Below are 15,731 nucleotides of genomic sequence, written 5' to 3'. Positions count from 1 at the left end.
CCCCCCTCCCCCCCCCGGAAAAAAAAAAAAAAAAAAAGCTAAGCTCCTCGCCCGCCGCGCCAGCCCCTCCAGATGAAGAGAGAAGGCCTGGGTTCCGGGCGCCGGAGGAAAACTGGTGCCAGCAGCCAGGGGAAGGGGCCCCCGAGGGACCCCAGACTGCGAGAGGGCACAGGTCAGGCTGAGGGACCCACCCGAGTGCACAAATTTTTGTGCACCGGGCCTCTAGTGTAATATAATTATTACACTAATATAAACTAATATACACTAATATAATAAATATAATGATTAAACTAATAATAATACTAGTGTAATATAATATAATTACACTAGAGGCCTGATGCACAAAATTCATGCAAGAGCAGGCCTCCCTTCCCCCGGCTGCCGGCACTGGCTTCCCACTGGCACCTGGGATCCGGGCTTCCCTCGCAGCCCTGCTTCATCCAGAAAGTCGCCCTGAAGGACGTTCAGTCTAATTAGCATGTTACGCTTTTATTATAGATTTGGTATATTCTTTCTTTTTAGATTCCTATTTTAGTTCATGGCCCTGTTTCTTTATTGTGTCATCATTTTACTGTGCTAAAAATTATTATAGCTTTGTAGCATGTTTTGATATCACTTAAAGTTGCAAGTGAGTCCTCAAGCCCCATTACATCAATTTTGTTTAAAAATATTATTTAACTGTTTGTCTTAACCTTTAATCTTTCATATAAATATGAAGTTTTTAAAATTTGATTGAGATTAGTTTAAAAGTATAAGTGGACTTATGACAATTCATCGTAATTACATATTCTCTTGCTCAAGAAGCATGGTTCTTGATATGTATATGTAATTAATATTTCCTCCATATAATTACCTTGTTAACTAGTTTAAATTAAAGTTATGGTATTCTAATTTAAAAATAATCATGGGAAATGTTTGTTCTATCTTCAAATTAGTTATTTCTATAGATACAAAATTATTAACATTTGTATATTTACCTTAAATAATTCACTTTGCTGAGATAGAATATTAATCATAATAATTCTTAAGATTACAGTTTTGCATTATTTCTAACTAAAATTTTTTTTGTCTTTTTCAAAAAAATTATACAAATGATTTATTTTTCATATTTTATTTCAATGACTATCATTTCTATGTCAATAGTAAACAATAATAAAAATAATGGACATATTTCTCTTATTGTTGGGTCTGATGAGAGTTGCATTATTAAATCTACTGTTTACATTAGTTAAAACTACTAATTTTAAGTAATTCTTCAATCGTTAATTTAGTTATTTGTCATTGATAGATAATGAAATTTTATTGAATTCCACATCCACCAATTATCTGTTAATGTGATCACTTATTACAAGCTATTCTAGATTTCTTAGTTGCTTATTCATTAATCTGGTGAACATAGTTTATTTTTATTTCAGTAATTCAGGGTCTTCATTAGAAACTTCCACTGTTGTTATCTACATGTGAATATCTGATTGACCCTGTCAGAATGTACCCAGTATTCTTTTACTTTTCGAATTCTTTTATCTGCAATAAATTGTTTGTGTCTCCCTGATAGTTGTTTCTGAACTTTTAACAAGAAATTTTTCTGACGTAGGCCTAAAAGTTTTTCTGTTCTATTACACAAACAAAACTGCAAGAGTTTTCTGACAGCAATTCTACTGACTCGAAGAAAAAAATAATTGAACAAAGGAAAAAGCAGCAAGAGTGGCCAGGCCAACCTTCTTCCCTGGGACCCACACTCCTCATCTCAGCATCAAGCAGAAGAAAGCAGAAGGGAAGGAGCCACGGAGGAAGCTAGCAACGGTAAGAAAGGGCTGGAGAACAGTATCAGAAGCATGGTAGATGAATTTGTTTTTATCATGTTCAGTCGGTTACACATATTATCTTATGTAATCTGCCATAATAGTAAGGAAAGAGAAGTTTAATGTAGATGAATGAATTGCCTAAAATTGTCCAGGTAGCATTTATCTTAAACAATTTTTACCAGTGGGATGTGAACAGAAAATAAAGTAATTTTTGCTGCCCACTCCCATTTAAAGAGCTCAATGGGGCGGCTGTTACCCTACACCAGTAGATGAGCATTCAGGCAGCTCCTGAGTTTTTTCATTACTTTCGGGACTATGAGATACTAGGGTCACTTTAAGTCATAAAACAGAATTTCAGATTACAAATTAAAATGTCCTATTCCATATCATTATTAGCACGCCCCTCCCCTGGCAGGGCCTCTGACAGGTGGGGATGAGCATCCATAGAAGGACAGTCCGCCTTCCCTATTTTAGCTCCAATCCTCCCCTACCAGTTACTGAACTGCAGGTACTCCCTACTTTCTGAAAATTTGTGTTACATCACTTTGTGTTTAGAAAAGGCCTACATTAGTATCCGCTTTCACTAACCCAAAAATATCCAAAGAAGATTTTCACTTTTACAAAAAAGGCATTCAGCATCTGTTTCCCACAAGGCCAGGCATAGGCCCAGTAGCGAGAGTGGCCAGGCCAACCTTCTTCCCTGGGACCCACACTCCTCATCTCAGCATCAAGACCACAGAACTCTGAACTGTGTCTGCCAGCATCTGGGCTTTGCCTCCATTGATTTTGTCTATATGGGTACCAAGATGTGTCCTAAGGTATCAGAAAAGCCTGAGAGCTCCTCAAGGTGTGACTGTTAGTCTAACATTAAAAGTGTTACTCGATGCAGCTAAGCATTTAGGTCCAGAACAAAATAAAAGCATATAAATTAGTGGTAGTTGCTTCTTTGTTTTATACCGTTTTGACATAGGCAAAGTTTCATAGGCATGTGCTACTTTCGGAGAGCAGGGGGAACTGCTATTCATTTTGTATTCCTTGTGTCTGGCTGATCTTTAAAGCCGATTCATCCTCATTTGGGTGTTTTTGAGATTGGCATGTGGGTCCTTGGACATCTTCTTCTCCCCTCCCAGTTGCTGGTGATGTCTCCCGAAGAGTTCTATTTAAGGCAGCATAGTATTGTCTGCAGTTTTACAGATGGCTTGCAAAGACTTCTGCGGAGACAGAGAATTCAGTGGCTTACCTCTACTTCTTCCCACTAATGGGGTCCCATTGCCCTAAGCAGCCCTTTTGGGTACATCCTAAATTTGGTTTGTGCAGGCTGTTTTTTTAAAAAAAATATTTTTATTGAATTCAGATAGGAAGGGAGAGGGAGAGAGAGAGAGAGATAGAAACATCAATTATGAGAGAGAATCTGATGGGCTGCCTCTTGCATGCTCCCCCCGCCCCCCTGCAGATTTAGCCCACAATCCAGGCATGTGCCCTGACCGGGAATCAAACCATGACTTCCTGGGTTCATAGGTTGACACTCAATCACTGAGCCATGCCAGCCAGGCCACTCTTATCTCTCAACTGCAGAGTAGATGTCTAACTTACTAAACTCACTGATGAATCTCTTTTTGAGGATTGCCTCACAGGTTTGAGTGGAGAGACCTGTGCCTCACAAATGTCCAACTGTGTGGCCTGGGACTCACAGTAAAGGCTCATCCAGGCAAACCCACTCCTCCTAACTCACCAGTCTGTCTTCCTGACCTTCTCAGACTCTCAATGGCTATGGGGGCTTGCAGGGTCACTTGTGTTGGGTCTGCTTCACAAGTCACTTTGGCATTTAATGTTTGTGACATTAGGATCTCAGCAAATATGTGTAACACTCTGCTATCTGGATTTTATGAGAGATGGAGATAGGTCTTGAAATCAAGTTTTTCTACCTCTGAAAATTTCATTGTTGCCCTAAATCATACTTATGAGTTTAAAACTATTTTCCATGTGGTAGAGATTTCCATAAATGTTTCTTTCTTGATACACTGATGGTTGTGTTGACTGTAGTTATAAAAAATGTGATGCTACGATGTATTTTCTGCTATAGATGAAATAATTTTGAATCCTGTCTCTATTCTCAGTACTTATAAGAAAATACATCAAGTTTAATGCTAAACTCTCAGAGAATTCAAAGTGGAATAAAAGGCTATTGTATTACCATTCATTGGGGGATATTAATTATCATTTTGCCAATTGAAAAAAAAATCATTAGAATCTATCAAGTCACTATGCATGAAAATAGGACAGACTGTGGAGGATAAAACTGTTTTATCTCATGTAAGTAAAAAAAATTGTTCTTTCATTTATTTAAAGTTGAAAGTTTTTTTTTAATCTTAGAATATTTCTCTGTTTCAGGATTAGAATTAAAATTGCAGGGTCTTTTCCCTCAAGACCTTCTTCTTAGAAATTAAACTGCACGAACAGTGATTTCATTTTCTCACCATATTTGTATTTCACTGAAACTCAATTGTCATTTCTCTCTCCTTTGTGGAACATCTGCAACCTCCGTTAGTCCATTTTTCCTCTCAACTGCATTGATTTTCACACGCAAGCCATCTATTGCTCTTTTTCTAAAAAAAAAAAAAAATCCTCCTTCCCACTGCACACAGACAGATCAATGATTTCCCCCTTCAGAAGCCAATGGTGCAAAGGGTTTGAAAAATTAACTTTTTTCATTGACAGGTGTCTCTGGCTTAGCACGGAATCTGCTTTTGATGAAAATCTCCCTTAGGATCTGAGAAAGTAGAAATGAGGCTTCGGTTGAATAAGGCCCAGGACCTTTGGAAGCTGGTGACTTACACAAGGTGTAAAGTGTTGCTGAACCTCTGAAACTTAGCAGAGAAGCATCTCAGCACCATTGTCTGAAGGTCAGACCACCAATCCATTTCCAAGGGCTCGGGCTAAAGCAGATCCTACATCCTCTAAACATACAAATCATTTATTTGACCTTAGGGTCTTGAGCAAATTGTAGCCCTGATGAAATTCCAGAAGGTTTGAAGCAAAGAACAGGCATGTTGGTTCTTTGCAAGAAGCCTGAATTCAGATGATTTCATTTGAATTCCTCTTTTCTTGCCTAAAGTTTTATTATTTATTTTCTGCCACTTCTCCCTGTGAATATCAGTTCCTACTGAGAAAGAAAGCAGGGCCATGTAATGTGAGGAAGGAGGGCCTGAATAGGGTCTCATGCTTTGTCTGTGTGCAGTGATTTTGGCCTTGGAGAGAGTGTTCTGGAGACATTGAACAGACAAAAGCACATTAAGATTAAATTACCTTAAATTTACATTAATTAAAATGAAATAAACTTTAACAGTTTAGGTAAAGTATTGATATATGTTTACATCCATAAAATAAATGCCACAATCAAGATTCTGAGCATTTACATCACCATCAATACTTTCCTTGTGCCCCTTTACAATTTATTCCTCTCACCACTTCCCTCCCCATCTTCCAGGAAACCATGAAGGGACTTTATCTCACTGAAGATTGGTCTGCATATTCCAGGGTTTCAGTAAATGGAATCATGTGGTAAGTGTTCTATTTTGTCGAGGGATTTTTAACTCAGCATTATTATTGTGAGATTGTTGGGTTTATCAATAGTTAGTTCACTTGGCACTGGCACAAGAACAGGCATATAGATCAATGGAACAGAACAGAGACCCCAGAAATCGACCCAAGCCACTATGCTCAATTAATATTTGACAAAGGAGGCAAGAGCATACAATAGAGCAGAGACAGTCTTGTCAATAAATGATGTTGGGAAAATTAGACAGGTACATGCAAAAAAATAATGAAACTAGACCACCAACTTACACCATACACAAGAAGAACAAACTACGAATGGACAAAGGACTTAAATGTAAGATGGGAAACCATAAAAGTCCTAGAAAAAAACTATAGGCACCAAAATCTCAGACATCTCTGGTATAATATGTTTACCCATACAATGGAAACTAAGAAAATAAACAAATGAGACTACATTAAAATAAAAAGCTTCTGCCCTAACCGGTTTGGCTCAGTAGATAGAGCGTCAGCATGCAGACACAAGGGTCCCAGGTTCGATTCCGGTCAAGGGCATGTACCTTGGTTGCAGGCACATCTCCAGTAGGGAGTGTGCAGGAGGCAGCTGATCGATGTTTCTCTCTCATCGATGTTTCTAACTCTATATCCCTCTCCCTTCCTCTCTGTAAAAAAAATCAATAAAATATATTTAAAAAATAAAAATAAAAAGCTTCTGCACTGCAAAATAACCATCAATAAAATAACAAGAGAGCCCACTACATGGGAGAACATATTTGCCAATGATACATCTGATAAGGGGTAGTCTCCAAAATATATAGGAAACTCATACAACTTAACAAAAGGAAGACAAATAATCCAATTAAAAAATGGCAAAGGACCAAAATAGACACTTCTCCAAAGTCGACATACAGAAAGCTAAGAGACATATGAAAAAGTGCTCAAAGTCACTAATCATCTGAGAGATGCAAATCAAAGCAACAATGAGATATCACCTCACACCTGTCAGAATGGCTAGAATCAACAAATGACAATTGTTAGCTAGATCATGGAGAAAAAGGATCCCTAGTACACTGCTTGTGGGAATGCAGACTTGTCCAGCCACTATGGAAAACAGTATGGCATTTCCTCAAAAAATAAAAAAAAATGGAATTCCTATCTCACCCAGTAATCCCACTTCTAGGAATATATCTTAAGAATTCTGAAACACTCATCAGAAAGAATATATGTTCATAGCAGTGCAATCTACAATAGCGAAGATTTGGAAACAGCCTAAGTGTCCATCAGTAGATGAGCAGATAAAAAAACTGTGGTACAATTACCTAATAGAATACTATGTGGCTATAAAAAAGAAAGAACTCTTACCATTTGCAGCAGCATGGATGGACCTGGAGAGTATTATGCTAAGTGAAATAAGCCATTCAGAGAAAGCTAAGTATCACATGATCTCACTCATATGTGGAATCTAATGAACAAAATGAACTGATGAACAAAAATAGACCCAGAGTTATAAAACCATGAACAGACTGTTGAACCTCAGAGGGAAGGTAGGGGAGGGTGGGTGGGAAGAGATCAACCAATGAACTTGTATGCATATATGCATAACCCGTGGACACAGACAATGGGGTGGTGAAGACCTGAAGGGGTGAGGGGCAGGAGTAGGCTGGAAGAGATCAATGCGGTGGGGGGAATTATGAAAGACTTTCAACAATAAAGATAAAAGAATAGTTAGTGCATTCCTTTTTGTTGCTGAGTTATTTTCCATTATGTGGCTATACTGTCATCTATCAATTCACCTTGCATAACCCGTGGACACAGACAATGGGGTGGTGAAGACCTGAAGGGGTGAGGGGCAGGAGTAGGCTGGAAGAGATCAATGCGGTGGGGGGAATTATGAAAGACTTTCAACAATAAAGATAAAAGAATAGTTAGTGCATTCCTTTTTGTTGCTGAGTTATTTTCCATTATGTGGCTATACTGTCATCTATCAATTCACCTGTTAATGGACATTATGCTTTCAAATGAAGCTTTCTCTGCTTGTTTTCTGTTAGAGATCATTTCTTGACACCACTATTTCATATTTTTTTTCTTTATATTTTTATCCTTTGGGGTTTCAGGTGTGTGGGAAAGAGGTGATGTGTGGTTAATCCAGGCTGTGTTACTACATCTTGGCCTGAAGTGGGAGTTACACATAAAGTTTTAAAAATATACATTGAATACATTTTTTATTGTGTAGCAAGTACTGTTCAAAAATCCCTATTATTAAATTTCAGTTATTCCTATGTGTTTGTCAAACTGTTTCATGTTCCTCAGAGACGCACAGGAAGGCTGCAGTCCCCAAACTCCTTTGCATACAGGTGACACCACGTGACTAGTTTTGGTCAGTACATTGAACAGAAGAAATGGAAGTCATTTCCAGGTCTAGCAGGAATTTATCTTTCACAACATACGACTCTCTCCCTTTCACACATCCATGCAGCTGGAAGCAGAGGCCTCTAGGGTTGTTGAAACACATGGTGGAAGGAACCGACAACAGAACCCCTGCTTGTAGAAAGGTCACTCAGGAAAGGGGCACTGAAGGGAATACGACTATTGGACTGCGAATGAATGAAATATAGATGCTTATTGCAATTAGGTTAGGTTTGGTCAGTGATGCATAGAACAACCTACTTTAACTGATACATGTGGATATATGGTTGGACACCCACTGTTATGAAATTGTGTTTCTCAACAAGGATGAGGGTGAATTTGACCCGCACTGGACATTGGGCAACATTGAAAGACATTTTTGATCCTCCAGTTGAGGAGGGGTGAGCCAGGCATCTACTGACAGTGCCACCGATGCTGCTAAATGTCCTACAGTGCAGAGGGAAGCCCCCACAGCAAAGAATGTCAATCATGCCAAGGTTGAGAAATCCTGATATGTAAATACTGATGTGTACATTAACATTTCATTTGCATATGATACTCCCCAAAGTAACTTAACTGCTCTGAACACGGCTGAAAGCCTTCAAGTACACACGTGCTGCTGAACTATTCTGGGGAAACTGGATATTTCCACACATGCATACAGGAATTAGGCCACAGATCTTGGTGGATGGTGTTCATCATTACATATTTGCGTGTGTATTCAATCAAGTTTTAAAAAAATTATGCCATGTACTAAGTGTTTGAGGCTTATAGATACTCTGTGGAAGAAGATACATCTTGTTATAGAGAACTATAATATAAAATAACTCATAATAAGTACACTTAAGAAACTATACATCAGTTCTAAGTATGCATAGATCAGACAGAAAATTGTTCTGGTGAAAGAATTCAGAAAAGTCCTTAGTTACAGTGAGCTTCAAAACGTGGGTCATATTTAGAAGCGAGGAGCTCCCAGAAACAACACTGCAAAGGAGGCACAGCACGGGCAGCCGGAGGGGGAATGCTCGTCACGTGAAGAGCACACGAGGCTCCGTTTGGCCGGAGCTTAGGGCATGTATTGGAAAGTGCTGTGAAATCGAGTTGGGGTGGTAAAATAGAGTCACTTTGCTATGGGTTTAGGCTTCGGTATATGATTAATTGTGCAGGTCAGGAGAGCTAGGGAAAGTTTGTGAGAAGAAAGTACAGTGTACTCTATCTTCAATATGCCTTTTCAAATAGTATTTCTTTTTTTTTTTTAAAGTGCCCTTTATCTTCACAGCCCAGTGAGTTCAGGCTCTCAGAAGGCAATTAACCAACTGCCAGTGTTCACCACTTCCCTGGCGATGGGTCCAGAGAAAGCAGGTTGGGAGAAGAAGGAGGCCAGAATAAAGCAAGCTTCATGGACCCAGGAAGCAAGTTACAGAAGCAAAGGAAGGGGCCTTAGGAGGTTTAGCCTGGGGAACCTGCTACTGCTCCCCTGGTTGCAAATTTTGTGGGGACCCTTAGGGCTTTACGAAAAGGATGGAAGGGCACATGCCTGGAGGAGGAAGGCACAGGTGTGTTTTAGAGGGCAACTTACCCAAAACTGCAAGGAAAGAGATCCGAGTCATGCACCATATGTTAATGGTGGAAATAACACCAGGTGTTAACCTCGGTTCAGCAGCCTCAGTCCTTGAGTTCTGGCTGAGAGAAGAATTCATAGCCAAGACTCAAACTGTAAGAGAAAGTTTATTTGGAAAGTCACAGAGGTAGAAGTGAGCCATAGAAGAAATGGGCTCAGGAAACAGGTTAGGGCAAAAGTTGGAGCCAGAGAGAAAGGAAGAGAGGGAGGGAGGAAGAGAGAGGCCTGGGGAGAGAAGTGGGTGAGGAAAGGCATGAGCATGCTCCATAGAGAGAAGTGACACTGAATTGAAATATCAGTACTGATAACATGGATAGGTGGGTAATTAGGGATACATTTTAGATATAATTTAGAGGTGAAGGCATTGGAGTTTTGGTAATTGGTTGAATGTAATCAGGATAGATGAGAAGAAGAAAAAACTCATGGATAATGCTAAAATTTGGCCAAGGGCACTGAAAGTCACAGAAATTAAGAATTGAGGTAACACAAAAAATATATTGTGGAAGAGAGATGATCAAAATAATTTAAATATAGTGAGTTTGATGTGGTGACAGCATATTCAAGAGTTAATGCTCATTACGCATTTGAGAATGTAGAACATGAAGTGAAAAGAGATCAGACAGGCAGATAGCAATTTAGGCATCATTAGAAAAGTTCTGGTGAAATCTGTGAGTCTCAGACTTAGGACAATCTGAAGAGTACTGGTAACACCAATGTTTAGGGAAGAAGACAGGGAACCCACAAAGTGAGGCATGCAAAGAATTGTCAGAGAGATGGGAAAAATAAATAAGAACAGTATTAATACAGTATTGAACAGTAGAGTCCAAAAAGAAACTGTATTTATAAAAAAATCCTGAATATTTTTGGAAGTAGTATGTAGGAAAATGTCCAAGAAAATATCATTGAATTTAGTGTACCCTTTCAGTGGAGACAGGAAACTGAATTACAAGTTAGAAAAATTATTTGTTATAACTGGGAATCAGAATATGTTTTGACTGCCTAGAGAATTTTTAAATTATTGAGTCTAAAAGATGTGAGAGGTGCTTCTGAAAATTCCTCCCAGTGATACCAACAACAATCAAAACTTAACTACAACAAGACTCTACACAAAGCCCACAAAGGGGTGCACCAAGAGTGTCCCCCTCAGGTAATTGGGGAGGCTGAGCCACTGGGCCCTATAGGACACCTAGCACAGAAAGCCACTCTATCAACACAGGGAAGGGAGGATATTGAGTTCAGAACCACACTTTTGAGGTCTCTCAAGAGGCTTCTAGAGTCTGTCGATAAACTTGATGAGATGTACAGGAAATCTAATGAGACCCTCGATGGTGTGATAAAGGACCATCTAGAAAGTAAGCATACACTGACTGAAATAAAGAATATTATACAGACTCCCAACAGCAGACCAGAGGAGCGCAAGAATCAAGTCAAAGATTCGAAATGCGAAGAAGCGAGAAACACCCAACCGGAAAAGCAAAATGAAAAAAGAACCCAAAAATACGAAGATAGTGTAAGGAGCCTCTGGGACAGCTTCAAACGTACCAACATCAGAATTATAGGGGTACCAGAAGATGAGAGAGAGCAAGATATTGAAAACCTATTTGAAGAAATAATGACAGAAAACTTCCCCTACCTGGTGAAAGAAATAGACTTACAAGTCCAGGAAGCGCAGAGAACCCCAAACAAAAGGAATCCAAAGAGGACCACACCAAGACACATCATAATTAAAATGCCAAGAGCAAAAGACAAAGAGAGAATCTTAAAAGCAGCAAGAGAAAAAAAGTCAGTTACCTATAAGGGAGTACCCATACGACTGTCAGCTGATTTCTCAACAGAAACTTTGCAGGCCAGAAGGGAGTGGCAAGAAATATTCAAAGTGATGAATAGCAAGAACCTACAACCAAGATTACTTTATCCAGCAAAGCTATCATTCAGAATTGAAGGTCAGATAAAGAGCTTCACAGATAAGGAAAAGCTAAAGGAGTTCATCACCACCAAACCAGTATTATATGAAATGCTGAAAGGTATCCTTTAAGAAGAGGAAGAAGAAGAAAAAGGTAAAGATACAAATTATGAACAACAAATACACATCTATCAACAAGTGAATCTAAAAATCAAGTGAATAAATAATCTGATGAACAGGATAAACTGGTGAATATAATAGAATCAGGGGCATAGAAAGGGAGTGGACTGACAATTCTCGGGGGGAAAGGGGTGTGGGGGTGCGAGAAGAGACTGGAAAAAAATCGTATACCTATAGATGAGGGCAGAGGGGGGGTAAGGGCAGAGGGTGGGGTGGGAACTGGGTGAAGGGGAGCTATGGGGGGAAAAAAGAGGAACAACTGTAATAATCTGAACAATAAAATTAAAAAAAAAGAAAAGAAAGACATAAAGTAGGTGCAGATGAAGTCATCCAGAGAAAGTGTACATAGGAGAGAAGACTGGAGAGAAAGGCAAGGTGAAGGTAACGTGAGGACACACAAACTCTTGAATCTTATACACTGTACTTCCTGCTGGAATATGAGCCCCGGCAATATGAAACCTCAGAGTGGTCCTTCCACATGTTATGTGTGGTTTCTTGTGTGTTGTTCCTTTTCTCAAGCAGTCACCTTTTTCTAGCATGCTATTTTCCTTCTTCCTTTGACTTCTATCAACTTTACTAGTATCTTTTATCCCTCCTGCAGGAGCTCTTCAATAAACATCTTTCTGCAGTTAAGTTAGCCATTTCTCCCTGGGGTTCCAGAATAGTTTTTTTTTTCTTTTTCTGTGCAGATCTCTGTGTGTCTTCTGCACAGCTTCAGCTCCCCACCGCCGTGGCTGTGGTCTTTCTAGAATCACTAGGAAAAATGGAAGAAGGCAGAGGCTAGTGTTGGGAAATCTGGGTATAAACAGCAAAAGAATGAAGCTGGACCTTTATTTCACATCATACACAAAAACGCAACTCAAAATTGATTTAACACTCAAAAGTAAGAACTGAAAGAGTAAAATTACTAAAACATTTTTAAAAATAGGGGAAAAGCTTCTTGATCAATATGCTTTGACTAATAATTCTTTTGAATATTACACCAAAAATACAAGAAACAAAAGCAGAGCTAAACAAGTGAGATTGCATTAAACTAAAACGCTTCTACACAGCAAAAGAAATAATCAACAAAATGGAAAGGCCACCTACAAAATGGAAAAAAATATATATTAGCAAATCATACATTTGATAAGGAGTTAATACCAAAAATATATAAGAAACTTAAAAACAAACAAACAAAAAAACCTCAATGGCAAAAATAATCGATTAAAAAAGAAGATAAAGATCCTGGCCCTTGTGCTTCAGTTGGCTGGGCATTGTCCTTGCACCAAACAGTTAAATTCCCTGTCAGGGCACAGCTGGGTTTCCATTCCCAATAGGGGGCATGCAGAAAGTGGCCTCGCAGATCAATGTTTTGCTCTCATAACAATGTTACTCTCTTTCTCTTCCTCTCTTTCATTTTCTCTCTAAAAATCAATTAAAAATAGCCATAATGCCCCAGCCAGTTTGGCTCAGTGGATAGAGCATCACCCTGCAGACTGAAGAGTCCTGGGTTCGATTCCGATCAAGGGCACATCCCTGGGTTGCGGGCTCAATCCCCAGTGTGGAGCATGCAGGAGGCAGCCAATCAATGATTCTCTCTCATCATTGATGTTTCTATCTCTCTCTCCTTCTTCCTTCCTCTCTGAAATCAATAAAAATATGTTTAAAAAATGACCATAAAGACCTGAACAGACATTTCTCAGAAGAAGATTTACAAAAGGCCAACAGATATATGAAAAGCTGTTCAACCCATCAGAATGATAGGGTCCAGAAACTGGGGGAGGGAAAATGGGTAGATATTTTCCAATGTTTTATCATAAGTTTTCATGTTTCACTTACACAAGATAAATGCATTCCAGAGATTTAATATACAGCATGGTAACTAGCATTAACATTATTATCTCGTATACTTGAAATTTACTAAAAGAATAGATCTTGTGTTCTCACCACACACACACAAAAGTAACTATATGAAGAGATGGATATGTTAATTAGCTTGATTGTGGTGTTCACTTCACAATGTACACATATATCAAAACATCACGTTATTTTTATTGATTTCAGAGTAAAATGGAGACAGAGAGAGAGATAGAAACATGAATTATGAGAGATGTCATTGATCAGCTGCCTCCTGCAAGCTCCACACTGGGGATCGATCCCGCAATCTAGGCCTGTGCCCTGACCAGGAATCGAACCACTCAGCCACTGGGCTTGCTGGGCTGTATTTCTTAAATATATACAATTTTTATTTGTCAATTATACCTCAATAAAACAAAAAATTAGTATTCTGAATTTATGCAGATCATTCAACATCCCTTAATGCTAGCATTTTGTATAATCACAGGACAATGATCAAAACCAGGAAATTATCATTGGTACCATACTGCTAACATTACAATATATTTTTAATTTAAAAAGTAAAGTCCACTTTATATAATTATTGATCATTTGGATATTCTTTTTATGAGGTCTGCTCTGGCCATTAGCTAATTTTCTATTGGGTTGTCTAATTTGTCTTCCAATTAAATTTGTAGTTTCCTTATAATTCTTGTTAAATGAAAATTGTTGTCAAATACTTATATATTAATTAATTTAAAATAGTAATGGTAAACCCATAAATGCTAGCAATTAAAATATTTAATGATAAAGGTTTATATTTTCAAATACAAAAATCAATATAAAGAGTGGCATTGTGCATTTTGCAAGTCTCTTTAATGTCTGAGTTAATGGAAGATAATTGAATTCACAAACCGGCTTTTTCATTTTATTTGTTATATTACAATTTTTAATTAGCGTTGTATTCAGTAGTGATGGTGTATCAAAGTTTATTCACTTATATGATTGAGGGGTATTTGCTTTGTTTCCAATTTCATGTTTTTGTTGTTGTTTCATTTTGTTTTTTCAACTGTGAATAATGTTTTCATAAACATCCTTGTACATTAAAAAGAAAAGAAGAGGACAATGGGTAGTTTGACTTTCAATATTTAAAGCTCCATTATTTGCTTCACAATGGTCCTTGGCATCTTTAAAGCATACACTTCAAGGACAAGCCTAACTCTAATAATATATTTTGAAACAGCTTTATGTATGTTACATCTTTCCCAGTTTTACCATCTTCAGAATAAGCCACTTCCCTAAATAATAAACTGGGGACAATGGAGGAGAAAGAGAAGACAAATACAGTCATATCAGTTAAGAGACTCTCATTCCTAAACTTGTTATCTCAAGATTTTATTTTATTTTTCTTGCTTTTGGGATCATATGATATATAGTACCTACCTATTATTATAGGGAACTTGTCAAATTCCTTAGATATTTGGCACCAAGGGTATTGCCTCCTTAATATTCCATATAGGGTGAACCCTAGTAGTTTGTAAATCATAAGAATAAGTTCTATCTAACCATATGCTAATAAAAAAGGAACCTAATGGCCCTGTGTGGGGTAGCACAGTTGGTTAGAGCATCATCCTGATACTCCGAGGTTGGGGGTTCGATCTCCTTCTGGGCACATACAAGAATCAACTAATGAATGCATAAATAAGTGGAACTAAAAATCAATGTTTCTCTCTCTCATACACAAAATCAGTTTTAAAAAAAGAAGCCTAGGGATTAAAAATAGTAGTGACTTAAAAGAAGGGTAAAAGGGCAAAGGATAATATAAGGCAACAAAGGTAGTGCTTGGGAAGAAAAATGAAGAGGAACATGAACCTCTCTCATGTCACATGGTTTCCCAGTATAGCTGCTCCACATCCATTCAGCATGGCCTATAGCCATTCATTCACTGGACTGTGACTTCCTTTAGCAGCACCTGTTGTCTCTCCTCTTGTCCCTAGTATTAGCATAGAGCCAGGCCAACCAAATATAGATATTTTTGGTTTAGAGTGGTTATTTGGAAGAAAATAAATTATGTTAATTTATTCATTGAACACATATTTATTAAGCCCTAGATACTGTTTTCAATATATATATATATATGCTAGAGGCCCATTGCATGAAGAGATTCGTGCAATAGTCCTTCTTTCCCTGGCTGCCGGCACCGGTTTTCCTCTGGCACCTGGGACCCAGGCCTTCGCTCTGGCCGCAGCAGAGAAGCCAAGCCTCTTCAGTCTTCAGTCGTCTTCAGTCTTCAGTCGTCAGTAGTCTTCAGTCTTCACTCTGCGCCTGCGTATGCAAATTAACCGCCATCTATGTTGGGTTAATTTGCATACTCATCCTGATTGGCTGGTGGGCATAGCAGAGTGACACCAATTTGCATGTTTCTCTTTTATTAGTATAGACT

The 15,731-nt window shown here is 38.4% G+C and overlaps 1 long non-coding RNA gene across 1 annotated transcript; it reads left to right on the top strand.

The window, feature by feature from the left end:
* The first annotated feature begins 763 nt into the window (after nucleotides 1–763).
* Nucleotides 764–6,503, top strand: LOC106726802. Its single transcript, XR_001362908.1, has 3 exons — nucleotides 764–776; nucleotides 1,821–1,824; nucleotides 6,376–6,503. It is a non-coding gene; the product is annotated as an uncharacterized LOC106726802 (long non-coding RNA).
* Nucleotides 6,504–15,731: the final 9,228 nt, after the last annotated feature.

This window comes from Myotis brandtii, unplaced genomic scaffold, assembly GCF_000412655.1.
Source record: "Myotis brandtii unplaced genomic scaffold, ASM41265v1 scaffold318, whole genome shotgun sequence".
NCBI lineage: Eukaryota > Metazoa > Chordata > Mammalia > Chiroptera > Vespertilionidae > Myotis > Myotis brandtii.
The sequence above is the reverse complement of the archived record's forward strand: the minus strand, read 5'-3'. Positions and strand labels throughout refer to the sequence as shown.